The sequence below is a fragment of the Mesocricetus auratus genome, unplaced genomic scaffold, assembly GCF_017639785.1.
Source record: "Mesocricetus auratus isolate SY011 unplaced genomic scaffold, BCM_Maur_2.0 Super-Scaffold_100008, whole genome shotgun sequence".
NCBI lineage: Eukaryota > Metazoa > Chordata > Mammalia > Rodentia > Cricetidae > Mesocricetus > Mesocricetus auratus.
Window position 1 is genome coordinate 76224415 of NW_024429192.1, and position 8975 is coordinate 76233389.

Below are 8975 nucleotides of genomic sequence, written 5' to 3' on the forward strand. Positions count from 1 at the left end.
AGTGTAATTTAGCCACTAGTCATATGGTTATTTAAATAAAGGCTAGAATTAAATTACAATTTCAGTTTTAGTTTCATTAGTAACATTTCTTTTCTTCAAGATACTGAATTTTTATTTATGCTTACATTATTGTTTAAAAATTTCATACATGCTTATAATGTGTTTTGATAAAATCTCACTCCCTTATCATCTAGTTTCTTCCCTATTCTAGTACTTTCATCTCATATCCTTCCTTTTTTATATTAAGGCCACTGGGTCCACTTAGTGCTGCCTGTAATTGTGGGGCTATAGGATTGGAGGATGGGCAGCCTCTCAGCCCTACATGAAGAAAAATTACTTCATACTCGGTAGCTACTAATTCTCAGTAGCCCCTCAGGTACCAGTGGGTCTTGATGAACCCCACAACATTCTTGCTGGGATTTTCTCTGTCTTCATCTTTGCAACCACAGAAGCTGTAAATTCCTGTGTGCAATGGCTTTGCCAGTACTGCCTTACTACAGACATAACCACCCTGTAGCTCCCACAATACTTCTGCTCCCTCCTCCAAGGTCATACCTAAGCCTTGGGGGCGTGATACTGATGTGCCATTTAGATATGAAGCCTTCACACACTCTCATTGTCTCCAAGTTGACCAGTTGTGGGTTTCTGTGTTAATACACATCTAGCAGCTACTACATGGCCTCATTTCAGCAAAGGTCTTTGAATGGCTGTGATTTCTAAGTAGGCATGATAAAAAAAAAATAGATAATTTACGCTAAAGCCAATTGCAAGAATGAACTGAACTTTCCTATAAAATCTATTATGAACATATGGAAATACTGTATCAGGCAACCAGACTATCAGAAAACATTTTAAAGAAACAACATAAGTAGGACTGCTCTTTCAGAGGATCCAGGTTAAAGTTCCAGTACCCACATGGCAGTTGGCAATTTACAACTGTTTGTAACTCCTGTCCCAGGGGATCCGGTGCCCTTTCTTACCATAGGCATTAAGTAAGCATGTGGTATACAGACATACCATTCCGGCAAAACACCCATACACATAAAAATTCAATTAAATTTAAAAAGATATAATATAGTAGTAAAATTAAGGATGATACATAAAAATAATGTTACAATAAATTTATAACACAGGTAAATGGTTCCTTTATTCTTCAAAACATTTCTTGTGAGTGACTCAGGACCACAAATTCTGGTATGGGACCCAAGGTCTGGGATCCAGAGCATCTGGTGGCCATAGTTTCCTCATATTTATAGTAGAACAATGAGGGATCATTTACCTCACACAGAAAAATCAGCAGGATAAAGGGACTTCTAGACTCTGCCTGAGCAATGTTTAGAGCCATCCACAGCTATGGAGGGAAGGAAAGGAAGCCAGTTCTCTGTTTGGGTGGAAACTTTACCGGGAGGGAAAACCTACATGTTCATACAAATAGTTTGGAGTGTGGACCACTCAGAAGCATCAGGCTATATCTATGTAAAAGAAGATCTGAAAACAAAGTAGCCTGGGCATGATTACAGAGCAGTCATTTTATCAAGGGCTGTACTACTTATGAAAATACTGTTGTTATCTGGGTCTCATGCAGCTCCCTGCATGAACTGTGGACAGTTTCAGGAAGTAAGGACAGTGTAGTTATGCATTAGGGCTAGTTTGAACATGTGTTCCTTCATTGTAAGAGTAAGTAATTAGGAAAAGACAGCCCCTAAAGCTGTTGCTAGCACAATTGCACTTGGGAAATGAATAGAATGAAGAAATAGCTCTCTGAGTTTATCCATCTTTTATTTCTTTCATTCATTATTTTGTTTCTCTTGGAAACCATACTTTCATAGAAAAGAGTAGTTTATTCTTTTACCTTTGCATCTGTCAAATGAAATATTATCTCTATTTTACAACTTTCCCTAAAAGAAGAGACACATTTCCTATTTGGACTGCTCAGAATAGGGTCTTCCATCACTTCGTTGTACTTGAGACTATCAGTCCCCTTGTTTTGACCAGGACCCATGGCCTTACACAGAGTTTTCTTGGGAAGTGTGGAGAAGCAGGGTTTTGGGCTTCAACCCACTCAGACGCTCTCATCCTCTGAGGAGTCAGGTGGGCTTGTGAGATGTTGATGGGAGGCCACAGATCCAAGTGGAAGCTCCTTGCAGGATGGGTTGCCAGTCTGGAGTAGGTTTAGTTAGAGAGGTCACTCAGAACAAGGCTGTTCATGCACTCAGAGCTGCTACTAACTGAACAGAGAAGATGAAAGCATTGCTATAAACTAAAGGGGAATGGCTGCTTTGAAGGAATGCGGCAGGGAAGTCCTGCAGGAGCTCAGACTCTAGAGCCCCCTCCTTTAATCTCTGGACATATCTGGAATACTGGCAAAAGGCCTAGACCCCACAGTGTGAGACATGTCAGATGGGTCTGGAGTAGGGTAGTAGGGTCTCACACCTCTCATGGCTGGAGTGCTAGGCTCCTAAAGCTGGTTGTGGGATGCAGGGTGTAGGTGGCACTTGGCTCCTTGGCTCCTCTATAGCGCCATGAGTCTGGGTCTGTGATTACCTGTGGCAATTCTCAGCAGGCCAGGACTCGCTTTATGCATAGCTGAGGATAATGACAACATCCTCACCTGCAGGTGCCTGCTAGGAATGGAGTGTCTTACTGGAGCAGGTGAGCAGTGCTTTAGTGAGGTGAGTGTAATTCTCACTGAGATTCTGTGCTGACAGTCTTCCAGGCACCACAGAATGTCTTTTGTGAACGGCAGCATTGGCTACTGGACACCTCTATGAAGACAAGACTACCAAAACTCAGTCCTCCAGAGCCAGGCCTGGTGGCACACACCTGATATCCTGGCACTGGAGAGGTCACGCTAGCTTCGTATACATAGTAATATGTTGTATCAAAAATCCCCTGCCTCTGAAGTAATAACTTTTAGTTTATGTATAATTTTCTAAGAAGACACAAAATGGGGCATCGATTCCTTTATTAGCAAACCTGGCCCAAAAGTTTTTTGAAAATGTTATTCTAGAAAGGTCTTTGCATATGGAAGCTACATTTTTGGCTTGCCTTTGCCCATAATACATACATCTTAGTGGCTTGAACTTATTGCCCAGAAGCAGCTGTCAGTTATTTGAATTGGATCCTCCATGGAACCAGATGTCTATTAGCACAAGTGACTGTCAAGTAACCTGTGATATGGTCTGAGAGTAACAAGGTGCATCTCACAAGGTCTTTGCTCTTCTAAGTTTACATTCTACAGCAACATGTAGGTTCTTGAGCTTCATAGGGAGTTCTTCATCAAGAAACGTTTGACTAAAATTCCTGCAGTGGAGTTGATTTTCTCTAATCCCATTTATTTTGCGTATTTATGACCCTAGGATGAATTCATAGGCTCCATAGAAACTCAGTAGTCCACACACAGACAGGTTACAAGTCCCCAAACATGCTCCCAGATATCCTTAGTTCTCTGAAAAAGCTACCAGAAGCTTCCCAAAATTTACTACAATCCCTGCCTCCCCTCAGTTCAGTCCTCTGGTTCCCAGAACCCCACTTCAGCCTGGCTCCTGGCGGCACACAGAAGGTCTGTTTCGCCACTTCAGCTGGTCTCGAAGCTGCCCTCCTAGTGAAAATACAGTGGAAAACATTTCCCTATGCAGAGGAATTCTGTTCCCCACAGGCATGTGGGCTTGGTCTTTGGTGCCAGCAAGCGGTTACATGACCACCTAAGGCCATGCTTAAGATGAACATTCAGGAAGACAGAGGCTGGGGCCCACACACGCAGCCTGGGGGCAGGAGGCATGGCAGATGGAAGTATCCTCTTCATTCTCTCTGTGCATGAGAAGTTTACTCCGCCCAGGGCTGTGCCTTTGCATGTGTGTAGATGCCAGGGCTGTCCTAGCTTTGCTCTCCTGTGTTCCATAATGAAGGAGAAAAGAAAAACTCAGCTTTTGAAAAAGATAACCTAAGAAAACTAAAGTGCTCGGTTATTTGATTAGCATTAGGGATTTGACCGAACTGTAGGACAGATTGTGACCAGTGAGGGAAGAGACAGCTTTGAGGGGAAGAGTTCAGAGATGTGATCCAAGAACTCTCTTTATTTCTCTGCACAGAGGATGCTGTTTTACCAAAGTCATTTGAAAGAGTTGCTTCTGTAGGTGCAAAGCATGGCTGGAACCTGGGTATGTGCAGATTCTTTGTTCTGCAGCCTCAGCCCTTATCTGTAGGCTGGGAAGAAGGAACTCTAGCTCTGCTTCCTTTGAGTCCTGCCCCCAGTCTGGGAACTATGATGTTACATACAGAACCAGCCTTTGATTTATAAGGGCTTCATCCCTTCCCTGGCCTGAACTCTAAGGACAATCATGAAGGATTTAGGTGCTATTTAGGTCTTTGTCAGAGATAGGGAATTGTTCCTGTTCCTAGTAAGGGGCCATGCTCCTTCCTAGTTCTCATTGATACTATTATGACTACTTTTCAATAAATTTAATTCATGAGTCAGTTTTACTGTGTGCTATTTTAGATCTGACTTACTTGGAAAGCTCTCCTCACTTCTGCAGTTTTCTGAAGCTCAAACTCTCCTAAGAAGCAATCACTCATCCTTCATCCTTGCAGGCTCTATTTACACATCCACAATGGTAATACAGAACTGAGCTGGGCATTGGTCACCAGCACGACCTGTCAGGGCTGTGTGGAGGGCTGTGCTGCTCACTTCCATTTGAAGTGAATACATTTCTCTGCTCAGCATAACATGATATTGTTCATGCCAAATCCTTGATGCCAGGACAAGACATGACTTATTATTATAACTGATCTGTTTTCCAATCCCTCCCTCCAGGCTTTCTTCCTTCAGTGTTGGTGATCAAACCCAGAATGCTATACTTTACCACTGAGAGACATTTTCAGACCTTCCATGCTTTTCTTTTTACAAGTAGAACTCAGTCTACAGTTTTTCAGATATATAGACACTCTTTCCACTATTGGTGGGCATGGACGAAGCTGGAGGAAAATCCAACCCAAGACTTTGGACAAAACCTTTGTTAAGAGAAATGCCTCCAGAGACTTTTCTGCTTTTGCTTTTAGTTCTCCAGCTTCTAGGCAGGATGCACATTACAGAGACAGTGTGTGTGGGGGGGGTGGGGAGGGAGATGTAGGAGTGCTTGAGTATACTTGTATGTGAGTGTGCATGAGGGTACATGTGTGTGAAAGTGTGTGAGTGTGTGTATGTATATGGATGTTTTTGCGCACACAGGAGAAAATGAGAAAGGCTTGAGGGACCCCAAATCTAGGAAATTTTGTTTTTGTGGTTGGTGAAGAGAAAGCCCCTTGGTCTCCTCTCAACATAAATTATTTTTATTTGTTTTAGTTTGTAGAAGTCAAGGTATTGAGAAGTTCGGTGGTAATAATGATGCAGCCACTTAAAAAATTCTTTGAACTTTTAAAAGCCCTTTGTGTTTTCCTAACAGTTACTCACTGAAGGGCTGGGATAGGAAAAATGCAGGCAGGCTGGTGCCTGCTTGTAAGTGCTTGAGTTTGAGCAATGGTGTACCTACCATTCAGCCAGTCACTTTTTTCCCCTCCTGGTGGTGGCAGCAAGAAGTTGGACAGGTTTCTGAGTTCAGAGTACATTTTATCCTCTGATAAAAATGAATGTTTTGTTTTCACCATTGTGTATACGTGTGAAATGGGTTCCTGTGCCCTGGTAGAAGTTATTTGTCTGTGTGAAAAACAGTGAGCAGGACACAGTAGGCCTCAGGTAGTTAAGGAAATTCCATTTAAGTCGTCCGGTGCCTCCGTTCACTAGGAAGCTGTGGAAGGAGGGACATTCACTGCCACATCTATTCCTTTTTTTTTTCCAGATGTCGCTGGTCACTGCTGGGCCCTGGTGTCCTAGGATATGTGGTGGATGTTTCTGGCAGAGCTGCACTTGTATCTGGAGAGTCTTAGAAGCTGGGCCTGCTGGGCAAATGTCCAAAAGATGGTATCTTTATAACATCTGCCGTCATCTTTGCTGTGTGGGAACTAATGGCTGTGCTTGAATAATTAGGTCTTTGCACCATAGCACAACAAAAGCAGGTATTGCTCCATTAAAGCCAACATAATTACTGCAGCTCACTTACTTAAAGCTCCTTTCATCCCTGTAGAACCTGCAGTGTTTGGGAAGTCTGTACTCCAGTGTCTCTGTCCCTGGCTACTTGGAGTCAGGGCCCTCTCCAGAGTCTTCTCTCTGGTATCTGAGTCAGCCCTTGGGATCCACAGCATCTATTTGGTCATGTGTAAAATCTTCTCCTTCTAACAGACTGTAAGCACAGACTTTGCTTCTTGTTTGTAGACTCTGGAGCTAAGGTCTTCTGACCTCTCTGGACCTAGGACCACTCATCTGTTAGTCACCACATCTGCTCCATCTTCCTCCAGGCTGACTGTAAAGATCAAATGAAATCATGGGCATAAAAGTGATCTGCAAAGTATTAAAATGCCACACAAATCATAAAAACCCTGCAGTTTCCTGGGGTGAGGCATGGGTACTCTAACCTTGTCAACTTCATACTCACAATGAAGCCTTGTAATCACTACATTTTAGGAAATTAGATTGCATGGTGACCATGATAATCCTACAAAATAACTGTCCTGTCTTACTAGAAATTCTGGCTCTCAGAATTACATTATTAATGTACTATTATCATTAAAGGATGCATTTACTTTATAACAGTGAACAATGAGGCTTTTTTTCTAAGCAATGTGACAACATTCCTGGAGCACCTGCTGCATGGTGTTAATCATACTGAGGTAGTCAGTGCCTACACCTGCACAGGCATTGGTGCATATAATCTTTCCAATTCCTTAAGATCTGGGAAAATTATGCACATTGGGGGTAAAGACACAGAAGACCCAGGATTCAAAGAAGGAAGGAGGGAATTCTTATACTTCTCCTTCTCAAATTCAATCCAAGCATTGAAGACGTGTCATAGAAGAAATGGAGCCCATCTTCAAGGGTGGAAGGAGTAGGTCTATAAAGAAAAGATGAACGTGTTAAGAATTATAATGAGAGGACTTCTGTGGGCCATCTTTTAGAATGTACCTAGAGATGCACAGCCCTTGACTGCTTCTCTAGGTGTCAGTGTCTTATGCTGAGTCTGAGTCCTCTGCAGTCAGAGTGAGAAACTTTGGTGCAGGATAACAGCAATGGGGAAACCCTTTAACTCTTAGCGATGTCTCTAGAATTCTCCCATTTCTCAAGGTTACAGGCTACTTTGTATCTTCTGAGAAGCCCTCAGCTCCACCTAGCTTACCTAATTATCATAACAGATAAATGACACTTATTTCTGTGGAGAGGGCACATATATCATATCTTTTCTGTGCCATGCAAAGTTTATGTTTTGTAGGGTGAAAAGACACTGTCAGGACAAGTCCTATGGAGGGCTAAGCACCGCCTGGGATGACAGGACTGCAGGCCAACACCACAGGAACACAGAGCACTAGAGACACTTCTAAGCTTCGGCTGGAGGCAAGTCTGGTGTGTGAATAGGTTATTCGAAGGAACGGAAGGGCAGAGAATGCCAAAAAGATAGGAAGAAGAAATGTTGGGATCCTGGACATGAAACTATGACATGAGCTTTAGAGGAAAAGAGCTGCTGAAATTCAGGAGTGTCTGGGGCCTCTGCAATACTCATGTAGATAAGTAGATAAGTAGTGCAAAGCCTTCTGATGAGGGTGAGATGCTTGGACATGGGACTTTTGGTGCTCTGACTTATTAGAGATCAAGGTGGTATCATAAAATAGGAGAAGTTTGATGGAGAGGTGGATTAGGAGTTCTGTGGAAGGAGGCCCATTCTAAGGAGACATAAGATGTAGAAATATGTGGTGAGGCCAATCTTTCAAACATAATGGCTGAAGTGACTTGAAGTGATGTGGAAACTCAATGGCTTCTCAGCATGTTAAAGCTGGTGGTGACCAGCCACCTTTCAGAAGCACCAGCCTGCCTTGACATCTTTTCTTAAATGGCACAAATTGCCCATATCTAAAAGGTGGTGATCGCTGAAAAAGGAAAAGCTAGACAGCCAGAATCACTTTCATCATGTAATTTTACACTGATTTGAGCAAGTGTGTCTTCTTTGGTTGGAAATGTGTGGTCAGCGAGGACATTTGAAACCCTCACTATTTTGTAAGAACAAAGACCCATCGGTTCATTCCCCTAGTGATACCCTTAGTTACCAGGTGGTTATTACTTGGTTGACTGTTGTAGCGTGTGGCATTATATCTAGTACATGCTTACACCAAACTAAACTTACCGCCGTTTGGAATCTGTTTGGATGTGTTCCTTTTAGAAAGCCAGGCTCACTTGGATCAACTTACTCAGACACACACAGTGCTCAAGGACGGACATCAAACTGGCTTTTCTTCCAGGAAAGGAAAGCACATCCCAGTTGTAGATACAGCAAAGTCCATGGTGACTTCTTATGTTTTCCCAGAAGTATGTTTAATTTTGTTTGAAGTCCAAAGTGAACAGGAAACTGTTTTAGCCTATGTAGTCACTGGTGGAATAAAAACAGTATTCCTTTCCTTGATTCCAGGTAATATGTCACAGGCCTTCAGGGATGTGTCAGGCTTTGAGGAACAAATCTGGCCCCTTGACTTATATTGTTGTGTTCAAGGTAGTGTCCCATAAGCTTTCTTGAGAATCAGCAAAGCCTAAGCTCCAGAACTCAACTGAGATCTGCTATGGAGTGGTATTTTCTACACCACAATGCCCTGGGATACAGCCTGCTGTGCTCCTTCAGCAAATTCAGACTATCTAACTCTGTGTCATGGGAAACAGCAGAAGATAAGGCCAGTGATGTTTGTGTTTTCATAGATTTATTTTCTGAGAGAAGGAAACTATGAGGAGCAAATAGAAGAAAGTTAAGCAGAGTGACCACAGGATGACACAGGGCTTCCTTCAGTCTCCCCAGGACAAGGAGATCACATGCCCTGTCCATACTTCAATAGCACTGAAGTCTTCA